Consider the following 16,766-nt stretch of genomic DNA (forward strand, 5'->3'; position numbering starts at 1 on the left):
AATGCTCTGACCTTCATTCCAGCAGGAAGGTACTTTGACAAATGGTGAACCATAGATAACCACTGTTAGTGGAAATAGCAGTATGGAATGCTTAGAAGCAGCTGAATATCTGTCAGTGACAGCAAAAACCATGGTGGTAGTACAACCCTAGTTGAGTGGGTGGGTGGGAGTCCAATGCAGAAGGAAATAATATTAAAATATTCAAGAAATGATTGAAAAATATGTTTCTTGAATGTCAGGGAAACAATAATAAGGAGAAGCTTGAGTTAATAAGAATCTTCACAGTTTGATATTTTCCAATTTACAGTTTTGATGCAGAAAACAGCATTTCTGTGCAGAATTAGCCTTTTCTGTGCAGGAAAAGCACTTTTCTTGGCAAAAAAAATCATGTTCAATGGGTTGTTGTAGGTTTTTTTGAGCTATATGGCCATGTTCTGGAGGCAATTTTTCTCCTGACGTTTTGCCTGCATCTATGGCAAGCATCCTCAGAGGTAGTGAGGTCTGTTGGAAGTAGGAAAAATGGGTTTATATATCTGTGGAATGACCAGGGTGAGACAAAGGACTTTTGTCTGCTGAGGCTAGCTGTCAATGTTTCAGCTGATCACCTTGATTAGCATTCAATGGCTTGGTCACCTTGATTCACAGCTAGCCCCAGCAGACAAAAGTCCTTTGTCTCACCCTGGTCATTCCACAGATATATAAACCCATTTTTCCTACTTCCAACAGACCTCACTACCTCTGAGGATGCTTGCCATAGATGCAGGTGAAACGTCAGGAGAAAAATTGCCTCCAGAACATGGCGATTTAGCCCAGAAAAACCTACAACAACCCAGTGATTCCGGCCATGAAAGCCTTCGACAATACAATCATGTTCAAGTTTTGCACAGGGTAAGTCTTGATGTGTGAATATTCTTGTGAATAGTAATGCACAGGCCTGTAGCGAGGGAGGGGGGGGGGGTTAGAGGTTCAACCCCCCCCTGAAATTTTTCAGGTTAAAAAAAAACTGGTTTACTCATGAATTTAACTGGTTAACTAAATCCCCATGCTAAGTCTATGAGATGCAAAAAATTAAGAGTCCCTCCAGAACTGCAAGCACTATCTCAAGCAAATATTGAGAATTTATTCACACTGTCGTTATTTGCAGCAATAGCCTATGTAGCGAAGCAACCAAGTTTTTTTTTGGGGGGGGGGGGGGAGTGTTGAATGCTCTCATTAAGGAGGCCAGACTTGGTGGAGGTGGTTGACAGAGGCGGAGCTGCAGGCTACTGAAGGCTGCTCTGTCCCTGCTGTGCTCTTTGCTTCAGCATGAGCTAAGAGGCAGGTTTCAACCCCCCCCTCTGAAATTTTCAACCCCCCCCCCCCAAAAAAAAATTTCAACCCTCCCTGAAGTTTTTTCTGGCTACGGCCCTGGTAATGCGCATCTAAAGACTTGCTTGCAAAGGAAAGAAAACTGCTAAAATTATTTTAGTTTCCTTGAGAATGAAATCAATCAACAATTACAGTCCTAATGTAGACACGTAGCTCCTGAAATTCTTTGGTATCCTTAAATAGGTAGTAATGAGCTAGATGGATACATGGCCATACTTGGAAAAACATCAATTTATACTTTTATTCATCTGCCCCAATTGTTTTCTAGCTTCCAAATCTCTCAGTGCCCAGACAGGACTTAAAATGCTGGGACTGTTGAGCTTTTACCTGAGGCATCCAAACGACACCTCAGGTAAAAGCGAATTAATTCGGAACAAAGCAGGCTTTCCCTGCTTTGTTGCAAATTAATTAGATATTCCATTAGATTCGGGCCTTCCTGAAATGCCAGGTCTAATGGGATATTGGGCCTGTGGGGACTCACCCCCTGGTAGTCCTGGGATTACCTGGGGGTGAGTCTCCATTTGCCATCTCGCACCTTTTGGGATCCTGGAGCCCATGGTGTGAGAAGAAGCCCTCTTCCTCCCCAAAACAAGCTTTAGATTAAAATAAAAGTACTGGGACACCATTATGGTGGTCCTTCCCGCCTTCTGAGGTGTATAAATGACAAATCAAATTTGTACAGTGTCTAATCACCGCTTCGCGATTCACTTTATCGTGGATATGGTAGCATTATGTATTTGTCTGGCACCACATTTAGTCCAGGTCTCTTTATTAGGTCTATGAGTAGAGATTCTAGGGGATATAGTAACTTTTCCAAGCTCTAGTAGCAGCTCAGTTGTTATAAATGTGATGCTGTTACATGCAAATATGTGCCAGTTCATCTTGTCCACCTAGTGTCACATTGAAATTTGGCTCATGTTCCTTCAGAAGCAATAGGATTTATTCTTGAATAAATGGGTTTAGGTTTGGAGATCCACTTCTCATCCTTAAACTCTTTCCTTCCTTTAAAACATAAAAATCTTTGGCACTGACCTTCCACATGATTGTTTGTAGTTGGAAATTTCAGCATACCATACCTGCAAGTGTATTGACTGGAATATTTTGCCTGTCAGGATTAAGTTAATGTTGTTATCTTTGGCTGTAATGGGTTTTGAGCCTGCTGTTGCTTGCCTGTGAATGCTGCCGTAAATTACTTTACAGTAAGACATGATGATTTGCTAAGTCTCTTGATAGGTTCTTTAGTCAGATTTAGAGTAAAATGTGAGGTGGAAAAAAGTTAGAAGGCAAAGATTTATATTTTAAAGGTAACATTTCTGGACCCTTTCTCGGTCTAATCTCTTCTGACAAAATTTGGTTTATACAGCTGAAAACAGACCAGTATTCAAAACAACTGAAAATACTTTTCTCTGAACAAAGTAGTAAATATTATGTCTTCCCTTTCCTGGTGCATTCTTGGTTCCACTAATATATCTACTTTTTCCAGTTTATTCCATAGCAGTGGAAATAATAAATAGAGCATGCCTTTCACCCAGTTAAAGAAACCTTGGCGGATTAATTACATGATCTTTGTCTGATTGACCAAATTGATTAAACACATCTGCATACATTTGCATTTCAGTTAAAACAATATTTTCCAGGGGGAGAAATCTTTCTTCTTAAAAATGTAAATGGAGATGCTACTTCAGAAGATATATTCTAACCATGACAGAGAAGGAGGATTCCATCTCCTAACCCTAACACATCTCTTCTAAGGCATCTGCTGTCTTCAGTTTTTAGAAGTACTTCTATTAAAACAATAAAACCACATTTAAACTTCTTTAAACTGAACATTGGGGGTAATTTTAAAATAAATAATTAAATTAAACATTTCTAACCCGCCTTTCAATAACTGTTGAGTAGTGTTTTTTTGAAGTACTTTGGCCACATCATGAGGAGACAGCAAAGCCTAGAGAAGACAATTATGCTGGGGAAAGTGGAAGGCAAAAGGAAGAGGGGCCGACCAAGGCCAAGATGGATGGATGGCATCCTTGAAGTGACTGGACTGACCTTGAAGGAGCTGGGGGTGGTGACGGCCGACAGGGAGCTCTGGCGTGGACTGGTCCATGAGGTCACGAAGAGTCGGAGATGACTGAACGAATGAACAACAACAAGTGTTTTTTCTAAAAAGATAATATACAAGAATGCAACAAGAACTTCAAAATAAATATAATAAAATGTATCTCATCAGATAAAAGAAAAGCAAAAAACAAATGCTGGGGATAGCCAATGTTATGGCTTCTGGGAGACTAAAGAGGTATATATCTTGCATCTGAATGATTTCAAATTAAACACCAAAAGTTTCAATTCCATTAGGTATGATTCTGGGAAGACCGTCTTCCTAGTTGTCACCCACTAGATAAGTCCAGACAACAGAAGAAGGGGAATCGGGTACCTGAATCTCAAACTATAGAAGGTTTTAAAGGTACTCAGAAGCTTCCCTTTAAAGTGAACCTGGAAGCAGAGTGAGGACTTCATAATGTTGAGGTCCCTGATCTGGGTGACAGTGGGGGGATTCCCCATGGATTGTGGTGAATCTGGCTGTTGTTTTCTATGCAACACAGGAGCCTTCATGTTGCTGGCACTGCCTTCTGTGATGCTTGAACCTGTCTTCAGACTCAGGGCCCCACTGGATGTAAATTGACATCATGTGATAGGATCTGACAGGCTCCATGCCTGAAGAGAGGTCCAGTGTCATAGAACTCTGATCGCAAAATGATTTCAAAAGAAACATCCAAAGTTTCAATTCCATTAAATATGACTCTGTGAAGACCCTCTTCCTAGTAGTCCAGACAACAGAAGAAGGGGAATAAGGTACGTGAATCTCAAACTATAAAAGGCTTTAAAGTTACTCAGGATCTTCCCTTTAAAATGAACCTGGAAGCAGAGTGGGGACTTCATCATGTTGAGGTCCCTGATCTGGGCGACAGTGGGGGGATTCCTCATGATTGTGGTGAATCTGGATGGCCCCAGTTTCCCCTGTTGTTTTCTATGCAACATGAGAAGATTCCAAGTTGCTGGTTTAAAACCCAGCAACCCCAGAATACTTCCTGCTAGGAATGATCAATTTTAAGCTAAACAAAAATGATGACAAGGTCTTCTTTTACCTGACTACAGCAGCAAGGATAAGTATTGCCTGTGTATGGAAAACCAAGGATACAGCAACATTCAATTTATGGATCAACAAGGCCATGGACATTATGAATATGGACTTGTTAACACAGAAAATAAGGAAAAATAGAATAATAGCAGATAACACTGATTGGAATAAATTCATTAACTTTTTAAAGAAAAATAATTTTACATATGGTTAAAACAGGAAGGAAAGAAGAATCCCGAAAGTGATGATAAAATAGGGTATAGACCAACAAGTAAATTAAGATAGGTTTGAAATGAAATCAAATATATGGTCGCTTGAATATCCGGGAAGTTGAGGGGAATGTATATGTATATGTATGTACAGGTATTGTAAGGCATTGTAGGGTGGGGGGGAGGGGGGCCAAAGATAATGTGCTGTCCTTGAGCTCGGGCTACGGATATGTAAGTAGGAGTGAATACGATTTGGGAAGTTAGGTATGGATATTTATATAGGAGAGTGGAATATAAAGAAGGAAGTATTCAATCAACAATGGTAGCAGCTCTTTTATTTTGTATGTAGATCTGTCTGTTATGTCTGTCGATTTGTATATGTCGATTGTATATGTTGTATATGTTGATAAACTCTTTTTCAATAAAAATATTTTTTTTTAAGAAAAGAAGACTCCATGTTGCTGGATGTGTTCTGTGATGCTTGGACCTGTCTTCAGACACAGGGCCCCACTGGGTGTAAACGGATGTCATGTGATAGGATCTGGTGGGATCCATGCCTGAAGAGAGGTCCAGTGTCATAGGACGGGCACATTTGCCAGTCTGATGAAATCCTGAGAGACATTGGTGATGCATCACTCCCAATAATTGCTCAGAGCACTTTGTACTCTCACAGACTTATTTTGCGCTAATTCTAGTTTTGTACCTGTCTTCAATTGTATAATGATGGGCAGCATAGTACAGTAGCCCAAGAAGAAAAATAATGCCAGAACTAAAGTGATATCACTATGTGTGTTCAGGTCATTTTTTGGTCATTTGAAAGGACTAAGATGATCAAAGGAATGAAGGAAATAGTTTTGGTGGGCAATTTTCACAGCTTTGGGTTATGTGGGGACAATTGGGGTATCTGGGGGGTATTTGGGAGTGTTATGAGTTGAGGCTAGAAGAGGTTGAAGAGGTTTGGATATGTATGTGGCTCAGGGCATACACTTTCCGCACTTCTCCAGTAGAACAAACAGGTTGCCAAATCACGGCAAACAGATTAGGCGGTCTAGGAAGGTAAAACAGATGAAGCTAGTGAAAAACACTCCGTATCATGGAGAGTTGTTGCACATCTGATCTGTCATATCCAGGAGTGGATCCAAATTGTGAACCAGAGTCTCTGTTTAGAACAGATTGAACAGATTAGTTCGATTGATTCAATTATTGTCAGCCATAAATAATAAATAATAATTGGCCAAGAACAGCAAGTGGTTTTGTTTTACCTTACCCCTTTGATTGTTGTTTGTTTAATATGATATCTTTGTGAAGAATTGTTTAGAGTATAGTTCCACATTTAATATCCAAACAATATTTAATACCCAAGCTTCCCTTCATTGGGAGCTTCTCTCTCACTGTCAAACAGTTCATACAGCAAATATGTTCTTCCCAAGATTTAGGTGAAACCTCTTTCCTTTTCATTTGAACCCACTGTTCATATCCTTGTCTCTGGAGCAGGATCTCCAGGGTATCCCCGCTGACTACTGAGATATTATAGTAAATACCAGTTTATGTGTTCACAACATAAATTTTCTATGTAAAGTTCAAATATTAGCAAGACCCTGTATATCAGTTTCCAAGATGTGGAAGAAAGATGTAAAATGCAGTAGTTTCTTGAAGACTGAAATATCAGCATAAAGGTGGCTATTCTCACTGGAATTGTTATACGAGGGTTATTTTTTAAGTAAGGTCAGTTGGAATGTAAGTACATAACAAAAGTTTATTTCAAAAAAGTAAATTTATTTTCAGAAAGTACATACTTCACTCTATTTTTTGACATAGTTGCCAAGTTTGTTCAAACACTTATCATACCTCTGAACCAATTTAAAAATACCCTCTTCATAAAAACTTGCCACCTGCTCCGATAACCAAGAGTTCACTGCTGTTTTCACGTCGTCCTCATCATGGACGTTGTCACGGTCATCTTTGAATTGTCATACCCACTTTGCTTTCACTCATAACAGTACCACCGTACACTTCACAAATCTGTCGATGAATTTCTGCAGCAGGCAGGTTCCTTGCTGACAAAAACCGTATCACTGAGCGAACCTCACATGCGGTGGGTGAGTTGATAGTCTTAAACATTTTTAAAGCACAGAACAGAACCGTACAGGTTAGCTACAGAGTGGAAACTGAGCACAGTTGTTCCCAAAGCATGCTGGTACACGACGCACACGCTCGCTGCAGTTTGCGCACGAACTACTAGTGTCTACAACAAAACGGACCTTACTTAAAAAATACCCCTCATACAAATTTGAATAAAAGAAACAGAAACTGGGGAACATCCAATAAAATCTGCCAACAACAACAACAACAAACTAGAGATATATCTGAAGATGCTTAGAAGATGCTTGTTGTATTAGTAAAAAACTGTTTGAGGTGAAAATCTAAATAAGTATTTACAAGCCTAAGGCAATATATAAATATAATAATGATTTTATGTAACATTATATTATGTATTGAATTATTATGCATGTATATTGTGTCCTTTTGTGGTTTTATATAGCTTTTGAAGATATACTTAAAAGTTATACAGGTCATAATGCACCAGGCATTTTTCTTTCCTACTAAATAATAATATTTTGAGCATCTTGAGCATGTCTCCAGTTTCTCCTGTGGGTACAAGTTTGAACACCTTTATCACCACACCAAATTAATTTGCTAAGGTGTCTCACCAGCACCTGCTGAGTTGAAATTTATGTGCTTCACCTCTCATCTCAGTTACAAATTGGGCTGCTAATTTGAGACAGAGCTGCATGAAGAAGCATATTATGTGTGCATTGGTAATACGTGCAGCAACTTCTGTGATCATGACTTCATGTCTGCAGTCATGGAAATCACCACCAAATGAGAATATGTACTACTGGTGCCCCATAATATCCTTCTCTGCTGTGTAAAGTGGCCATTAATCAAGGGTTAAAGATGTCCAGCTTCTAACTGAAATCTCATCAAAAGCATAATAACCATGCTTCCAGGTTTGCAAAAGGATGTAGACTGCGGCTGGTTGTAGATTCAGATCCTATTGAGATGTGGAAAAACAAATTTCCAGAGACTACCTACAGAGGGCTCCTGAAGTCTGCAATTCTTGAAGTAAATACATTTCTTTCAAAACATTTAGTTTATGATGGCATGTCACTGTCTGTGAATTTAAAGAAATCATTGATTCGAAGAATGGATCATTTTAGGGGAAATCAAATTAACTCTTAACCACTCGTTTCTGGAAAGATGAATAAATACCTGCACATTCATTGGTCAGCAGTTTTAACTTTGGTCAAGGACTTCAAGGTTTGCATGAAGAATATGAGTATTTGTAATTCATATTGTCAAAGGCTTTCATGGCCGGAATCACTGGGTTGTTGTAGGTTTTTTTGGGTTATATGGCCATGTTCTAGAGGCATTTTCTCCTGATGTTTCGCCTGCATCTATGGCAAGCATCCTCAGAGGTAGTGAGGTCTATTGGAACTAGGAAAATGGGTTTATATATCTGTGGAATGACCAGGGTGGGGCAAAGAACTCTTGTCTGTTGGAGATAGATGTGAATGTTTCAACTGACCACCTTGATTAGCATTTGATTGCCTGGCAGTGCCTCTTTTGTTGAGAGGTGATTAGATGTGCCTGATTGTTTCCCTCCGTTGTTTTGCTGTTGTAATTTTAGAGTTTTTTTTAATACTGGTAGCCAGATTTTGTTCATTTTCATGGTTTTCTCCCTTCTGTTGAAATTGTCCACATGCTTTTGGATTTCAATGGCTTCTCTGTGTAGTCTGACATGGCGGTTGTGAGAGTGGTCCAGCATTTCTGTGTTCTCAAATAATATGCTATGTCCAGGTTGGTTCATCAGGTGCTCTGCTATGGCTGATTTATCTGGTTGAAGTAATCTGCAGTGCCTTTCATGTTCCTTGATTCGTGTTTGGGCAATGCTGCATTTGGTGGTCCCTATGTAGACTTGTTCACAGCTGCATGGTATACAGCAGACTCCTGCAGAAGTGAGAGGATCCCTCTTGTCCTTTGCTGAACGTAGCATTTGTTGGATTTTCTTGATGGGTCTGTAGATAGTCTGTATGCTGTGTTTCCTCATCAGGTTTCCTATACAGTCAGTGGTTCCCTTGATGTATGGTATTTGTAATTCATTCAGAAATCATAGTGAAGACTAAATATGTATCTTTTATAAAATCCTTCTTAATAATCTACTGCCAGACTTTGAATGCTTCTATCAACTTTCCAAAATTATGTCATAGGTGAGCATGAGACAAAGGTAAGGTGAACAGATTGTGTCATGTAAGGCCCACAGATGCTAGTACTACTAACAGGTGATAGGTAACCAGATGACCTAGTAACTGGTCAAAGGACGGGGTGGAATTCTGCAATAAAACCATAGGCAGGTCCAAATTGATAACCTGCTCCAGCAATGGTTTGTACTAGATTAAAATGCATGTGGTGGTAGAGTCAGTGTGGTGTAGTTGTTTGAGTATTGGATTGGGTCACTGAGACACCAAAGTTTAAATGCCCACTGAGCCATGGAAACTTATTAGGTGATTTTTTGCAAGTTACACTGTCTTAGGCTCAGTCAGGAAGGGAAGGGCAAAGCCCTCTGTGAAAACCTCATGATGAGTCCACCATTGGGTTGTCATAAGTCTGAAATTCATTCAAGTCACACAACAAGGACAAATATATATGTAAGAAAAAGTCAGATGCTACCTTCTCAAGGTAAAGGATTGCATTTTGAAATGGCTCCCATTTGTATTGGAGATCCTTAAATTGCTGTCTGATTTGGTGAACACTGGCATCTCAGATGTCTTTGATAAGTTGGATGATCTCAGAAACAGATGGTGGGAAAATCATTCATCAGACTCTGGTTACCTTTAAGGTGTCTAATGCAGTTGCCTCTTGACTGGATTGTTTCTTTTCTTTGAGATGCACATGTTGGGCCCATAGCTGCCTTATTCTTTACAATTCTAGAATCCATGTTAGACCATAGACATTGTTTTATTGTCAATTGAGTCTATGTTCGTGTTACTGAATATGGTCAAGACAGGGGCGGCTCAACCCATTACGCAAATTAAGCATTTGCAGTATAGTTGATTTTGCCCAAGGGCGCTCTTGAGGGAAAATAGACCTTGACATATGCGAGTTGTAGTTACTGGGATGTATAGTTCACCTACAATCAAAGAACATTCTGAATTCCACCAATGATGGAATTGAACCAAATATGGCACACAGAACTCCCACAACAAACAGAAAATATATATCAGTGATTGGTTGGGGGGGGGGCACCAAAATACTGTTTGCTTACCGTTGAAAATCACCTAGGGCTGCCTCTGGGTCAAGATTATATCGATGTGGAAGCCACAGCAGAAATTACAGACATCACTACCATTTCTCTTGGGGATTTTTTGCTTCTCAGTACCTGCTCTAGAAAGCATAAATAGATGGGATGGGTTATCTTCAGTGTTCAATCACCTGCCTATTTTGTACTTATTGCTGTAGTGTGTCAACAGCTATATATTTCTATAAGGTGAAATTGGAACAAGAGAGCCCTGACCACTACTGAGCTGTGTAGCTGTTTGTATTTTGCATGTAATTGTAGAAACTGAGCAGGGGTGAATGTGCATATGAACTACCATGACTACAATAGTTTGTAGTCTCTTGGTTTGGACTGATTATTTTGTTTCAAATTGCTCAAGAGGGTCACATTAAAACAGACAATAGTGATTGCCATCTACACCATTGCTCTTGGGATACTAACATCAGAGGATGCAGTTTACACTGGCATTTGTGGATGGTATGTGTGCAAGTTGGCAGTTATTGTTCCATGTATTCAAATTGCATGCATTGATGTATACAGGTCTTTCCAGTCATTCCCTTCATCTGTACAGTATTTTAATGCATTTATTTATTCCAGGAAAACAGAAGACATTTACTTCTTGTGAGGAGAGCAATGTCCAATCTCAATAAAATAGTGAAGAGTAGAGACATCACACTGGCAACAAAGATCCACATAGTAAAAGTAATGGTATTCCCCATAGTCACCTACAGATGTGAGAGCTGGACCATAAGGAAGGCTGAGCGAAGGAAGATAGATGCTTTTGAACTGTGGTGCTGGAGGAAAGTTCTGAGAGTGCCTTGGACCGCGAGAAGATCCAACCAGTCCATACTTCAGGAAATAAAGCCCGACTGCTCATTGGAGGGAAGGATACTAGAGGCAAAGATGAAGTACTTTGGCCACATCATGAGAAGAAAGGAAAGCTTAGAGAAGAGAATTATGCTGCAGAAAACAGAAGGAAAAAGGAAGAGGGGGCAAGATGGATGGATGGTATCCTTGAAGTGACTGGATGACCTTGAAGGAGCGGTGGTGTGGGCTGGTCAATGAGGTCATGAAGAGTGGGAAACAACTGAACGAATGAACAACAACGTTTATTCCCTTGACAATGCTCCATTGTAAGATCAGATAGAAAGATACACATGCATACAAAACTTAGCTAAATGAAGCAAACAATATAATTTAGAAAATAATGAATCAGATATAAGATGAAAGGGGAAAAGTCCAATTTATTGCAATAATGTCTAGCTGTATTATTTGTTACATTCATATTGTTGCCTCTGAGGGTATTGAGAGAAGGTGGGTTAAAAAATGGGTGAGGAAGGGAGAAATATGCTGCCCCAAAATATTGAGATTTGTGATGAAGTGAAAATCTGAACCCAGATCTACCCCAGTGAGAGTCTGTGCACTGTACACTATACTACACTGCTGTCTGTTGAAGGAATATGAGTTTTAGGAGCATTTGTAGCTAAAGTTTACTCTTTCTACCTGTAGAGCCAGCTCTTAGTCTCCATCTACTGCTTAAGCTGTCTCACTGTTACCAACCATTATGGAAGTGCATGCAAAAAATTCAGATTATTTCTGTGCCCTGCACACTACATTGTTTTACCACAGTTAATGTTTTATTTATGAGGAAAATAAATTGTCAGAGTTAAAAAACAGTGCATTTTGTTCTAGGCAACACATTGCTTTTATCACACAAATAATTTATTGGTTCTGCTTCCAGATGAGTTCTCCAGTGACCTTTGCAGGTATACTGAATATTGCTGCATAATTCGTCTTGTTTGGAAAGTGTATTTAGCATGGCCATTAATACATACTGTCATAACCTTTGTGTTCAGCAGAGAGTTTATTGCATTGAATCCTGGAGTTCCTATTTAGAGATGTGCCAAAATCAGAACCTTCCCCTCAACTCATAAATTTGTATGCCCGGATTTAACTGCTATAATTTAAATGACTGGCTAGATAAAGAAGCACTATCCCATTAATATCAAAGGCATATGAGACAATAAAGGGCTGAAATCCAGTGATGTGTGTGTTTGTGTCTCATTTCTAAACAGTTTGTCACATTGCAGTGCGGCTAAAAACATTCTAGGCACAAACTGTGCAGATACAGACTTGCTCAGGAAGAAGGAACAGATTTATCCCATATCTTCTATTAGGTGTCCCCCAAATGCAGTGCCACCTCACCTTTGTTAACGGTCGCAATTTACTCTTGTGGGAAAAAGCAGACTGAGGCCCCTTCCACATAGCTGAATAAAATCCCATATTTTCTGCTTTGAACTTGAATATATGGCAGTGTGGACTCTGATAATCCAATTCAATGACGATATTGTGGGATTTTCTGCCTTGATATTCTGGGTTATATGACTATGTGGAAGAGCCCTGCATTTTAGCAGGGTCATTGTCCTGCTAAAAGATGTGCTAAAGATTTCCAGTGCCAGTTTGGGGATCGTTTCAATCTGGTGCTGAGACGTGAATTGTATGGCCCTCCAAATTTTGAATTAACAACTCCAATCAATCCTAGACAACATAGCCAAGAAGCATGTGCATTCGAGCCAAAAGGCATGCCATTTTAGAGTTCATTTTCATCGGACCTCTCATTTTGTTTACCGTAAAGTTACGCAAAAGGGAAGTGGTGTTTCTGTTTTCATTCGGCAGTGATTCGGTTGCTGGAACACCTCAGCAAGTGAGAGTCCAAAAGTGGCAGGCTCAAACCCAGAAGCTCAATCAGTGGCTGATGCCAAATGAGAGACTCCCTCCTGGGCACAGAGAAAACTGGGCAACTTGGAAGGCACTGAACAGACTGTGCTTTGGCACCACGAGATGCAGAGCCAATCTTAAGAAATGGGGCTACAAAGTGGAATCCACGACATGCGAGTGTGGAGAAGAGCAAACCACTGACCACCTGCTGCAATGCAACCTGAGCCCTGCTACATGCACAAGTGAGGACCTTCTTGCAGCAACATCAGAGGCACTCCAAGTGGCCAGATACTGGTCAAAGGACATTTAATCAACTATCAAGCTTGCAAATTCTGTGTTTTGTCTGTCTGTTTGTTTGTGTTAAAAATGTAATACAAATGTCTGGTTGCTGATGACACGATAAATAAATAAATAGTGATTTGGTCCATTGGCTACAATGGGAAAGCTCAATCCTCAGGCATTTTAAGACCTATGTGCACAAAACCTATCTCAGTTGTAGACCTTATTTACAATTGCAGGTCTGCCAAGTTTCCAAACAATTCATCAATCTACTGATTTTTTTAGATTTTTTTTTTTAAAAAAATAAGACATACTGCAAGAATTGTAGCCTCCACTTGTGTCCATTCTCAATCAGGGCATGGACACCACCGGGCATTTTGTTGGCTGACACACACAGAGGGAAAAACTTTAACTCCCATCATGCTCCAAGAGGAACTTTAAATGGTTACCCTATGATAGTGTCACTGGGAAAGCAAGTTCTCAGGGCCATTTCTGGAGGAGGAGGTAACTTTCCACAAAAAATGGAGGAGGCTTCTTCTGCTGGGGAGAGAAAAAGGCACTCAAGATCCCCCCTGTCTCAGGTATTTTGTGGATTCAACTCTTTCCGAAAATATTGTCTCTCTGAATCCATTTCACTGGTCTTTGAGTCTTTCTCTTCCCCCTTCTGTTTTTGGAAATTTAACAAAAATGGTCCTCTGAAAACTGCAAATCTTTTCATTAACAGCGATTCGGGCCCAAGTCTAATAGCCAATGGTCAGGAATGCCGAGAATGGAACTTCAACATCATGGAGGCAACACAATTCCCATCCAGGCTCTAATTGAGCAAAAGACAAGGTAAGAGTATATAGATAAACTTGGATGTATTAGTACAACGATAGTTACTTTACAGAAACTACGTTCCAAAAAGCAATGACTAAAGAGCAGTCTATTTATTTGCCAATAAATTATGTCAGAAAGCATGAAATGGTTCTTAGTTGGTTTTTAGGATCTACCAGTGAATGTCAGAAATTGAATTAATACACTTGTTTCTGACATCTACAGAATGATAAATGATGTCCTTTACTGATAAATGATATAAATGAACACAGATTTTGAGCATGTCTTGAAGGTACACAGTTGTCCTTGAAATGCATCAATAAATCATGGAAATGAGGATGAAATCTGATAATGCTTGACCAGGCGTATGAATTTTCTGGTATTTCCTTCTTGTTTCCAAACTTTTAAAGAATTCACATCAAACATTACCAAGTATTGGGGGTTACTTTGGCTGTTAATTTTTTTATCCCACCTTTCTCCCAATAAGGCACCTAGGGCAGTTCACAATAATATATGTACAGACTAGCAAATAGATTTGATGGTGATGATGATGATAGAGTTGTAATTCAAATGTGTTTGTAAGATTGGATTGGCAATTCATTCTTATGTTGGGACTTTGCTTAATGGGAGAGCTAATTAATGCTGGCCTTGCCATTTGACATTTCTGTGAGCTAAGACACAGGGTCAAAAGTGTTACAACCCAAACAGCAGTGTTGGATCTGCCTTATGCAGCGGGTCCTCATTTTTGCCTTTGCCTTGGTTTGCACCAGAAATATATAATCGATTGAGGTATAGAAGTAGAAAACTTACTGGAAAAAAGAGACAAATAAACCACTTGTTGCTTTTGTTTATTTACACTAGAAAAAATAGTTGGGGTGAATACGTTGTGTTTTCTGAATGTGTGTGTGTGTGTTTGAGGAATCCAATTAGAAGTCTACACGAGCTAGCCTAATCTTCTAAGCCACTGGTTATCTTTCTCTATTGTTTGGACTTGAATGCATGAGACCCAAAGTGAGCAACACATAGCTTCCAAATTAATTTTTCTGCTCCCTGACTAAAGATACTTTCGGTTAATAGAACAGAAATTCTATACATTGCAATTACATCTCTGTCTTGTTTTTGTTACATCATCTACAAACATGCTTAAAGTTATGCTGTTCCTGAGTAGACATGATGCGTGATGCCAAAGACCTTACAACTAGATGGTGTTCACTTTATTGTACTGTTGATCCAAGATCTTGGACCATCTTCTGAACACTGGAATAGCTATTTGTGTTATTAACCTTATTTATTTATTTAAAACATTTATATTTCATCCTTCTCACCCTGAAGGGGACTCAGGGCAGAACACAGCATATATACGGCAAACATTCAATACCAGGACAAGAATTCATATGAGTACATAAACATTAAACACTGGGTTGTTGTAGGTTTTTTTGGGTTATATGGCCATGGTCTAGAGCAGGGGTCCTCAAACTTTTTAAACAGAGGGCCAGGTCACAGTCCCTCAAACTGTTGGAGGGCTGGATTATAATTTGAAGAAAACATGAATGAATTCCTATGCACACTGCACATATCTTATTTGTAGTGCAAAAGACACTTACAAACAATATAATAATTAAAATGAAGAACAATTTTAACAAATATAAATTTATTAGTATTTCAGTGGGAAGTGTCATCCTACTTTTGGGTGATGAGATAGGATTGTTGTTGTTATTGTGCGCTTTCACATTGTTTCAGAATTAGGTTGACCCTGAGCGAGGGCCAGGTAAATGACCTTGGAGGGCCGCATCTGGCCCCCGGGCCTTAGTTTGAGGACCCCTGGTCTAGAGGCATTCTCTCCTGACATTTCACCTGCATCTATGGCAAGCATCCTCAGAGGTACCTCACTACCTCTGAGGATGCTTGCCATAGATGCAGGCAAAATGTCAGGAGAGAATGCCTCTAGGCCAGGGGTCCACAAACTTTTTAAACAGAGGGCCAGGTCACAATCCCTCAGACTGTTGGTGGGCCGGATTATAATTCGAAAAAATCATGCACACTGCAAATATCTTATTTGTAGTGCAAAAAACATTTTAAAACAATACCGTTTTAACAAATATAAACTTATTAGTATTTCAAAGGAAAGTGTGGCCCTGCTTTTGGCTGATGAGATAGGATTGTTGTTGTTATTGTGTGCTTTCAAGTAGTTTCATATTTAGGTTGACCCAGAGCGAGGGCTGGGTAAATGACCTTTGAGGGGCGCATCCGGCCCCCGGGCCTTAGTTTGACGACCCCTGCTCTAGACTATGGCCATTTATTTATTTATTTATTTATTTATTTATTTACTTTATTTGTATACCGCACTATCTCAGCCCATAGGCGACTCAGTGCGGTTTACAACAGGTCAATACACAAAGTGCACAGCATTAGCATTAACATTTACACAGTAACTAAAGCAATTAAAACGATACAACAGTACATCAGTAAATCAACATAACATCAATACAACTATATAACTAATCCATCACGTCTCATCAGTAAAGTCATAATCCGATCTCCTCGTCTATTATTCCAAGTTCCAAAATCAGTCAGTTGATTGCACCGCTTAATTAAACGCCTGTTCGAAGAGCCAGGTCTTCACTCTTCTCCTGAACACCAGTAGGGAGGGAGCCAATCTAATGTCTGCGGGGAGGGTGTTCCACAGCCGAGGGGCCACCACTGAGAAGGCCCTGTCTCTCGTCCCCGCCAGCCGTGCTTGTGAGGCTGGCGGGATCGAGAGCAGGGCCTCCCCGGACGATCTTAATGTCCTAACTGGTTCATAGGGGGTGATGCATTCGGACAGGTAGGTCGGGCCAGAACCTTTTAGGGCTTTAAAGGCTAAAGCCAGCACTTTGAATTGTGCCTGGTAGCAAATTGGCAG

The sequence above is a fragment of the Anolis sagrei genome, chromosome 4 (genome assembly GCF_037176765.1).
Source record: "Anolis sagrei isolate rAnoSag1 chromosome 4, rAnoSag1.mat, whole genome shotgun sequence".
NCBI classification, from domain to species: Eukaryota; Metazoa; Chordata; class Lepidosauria; order Squamata; family Dactyloidae; genus Anolis; species Anolis sagrei.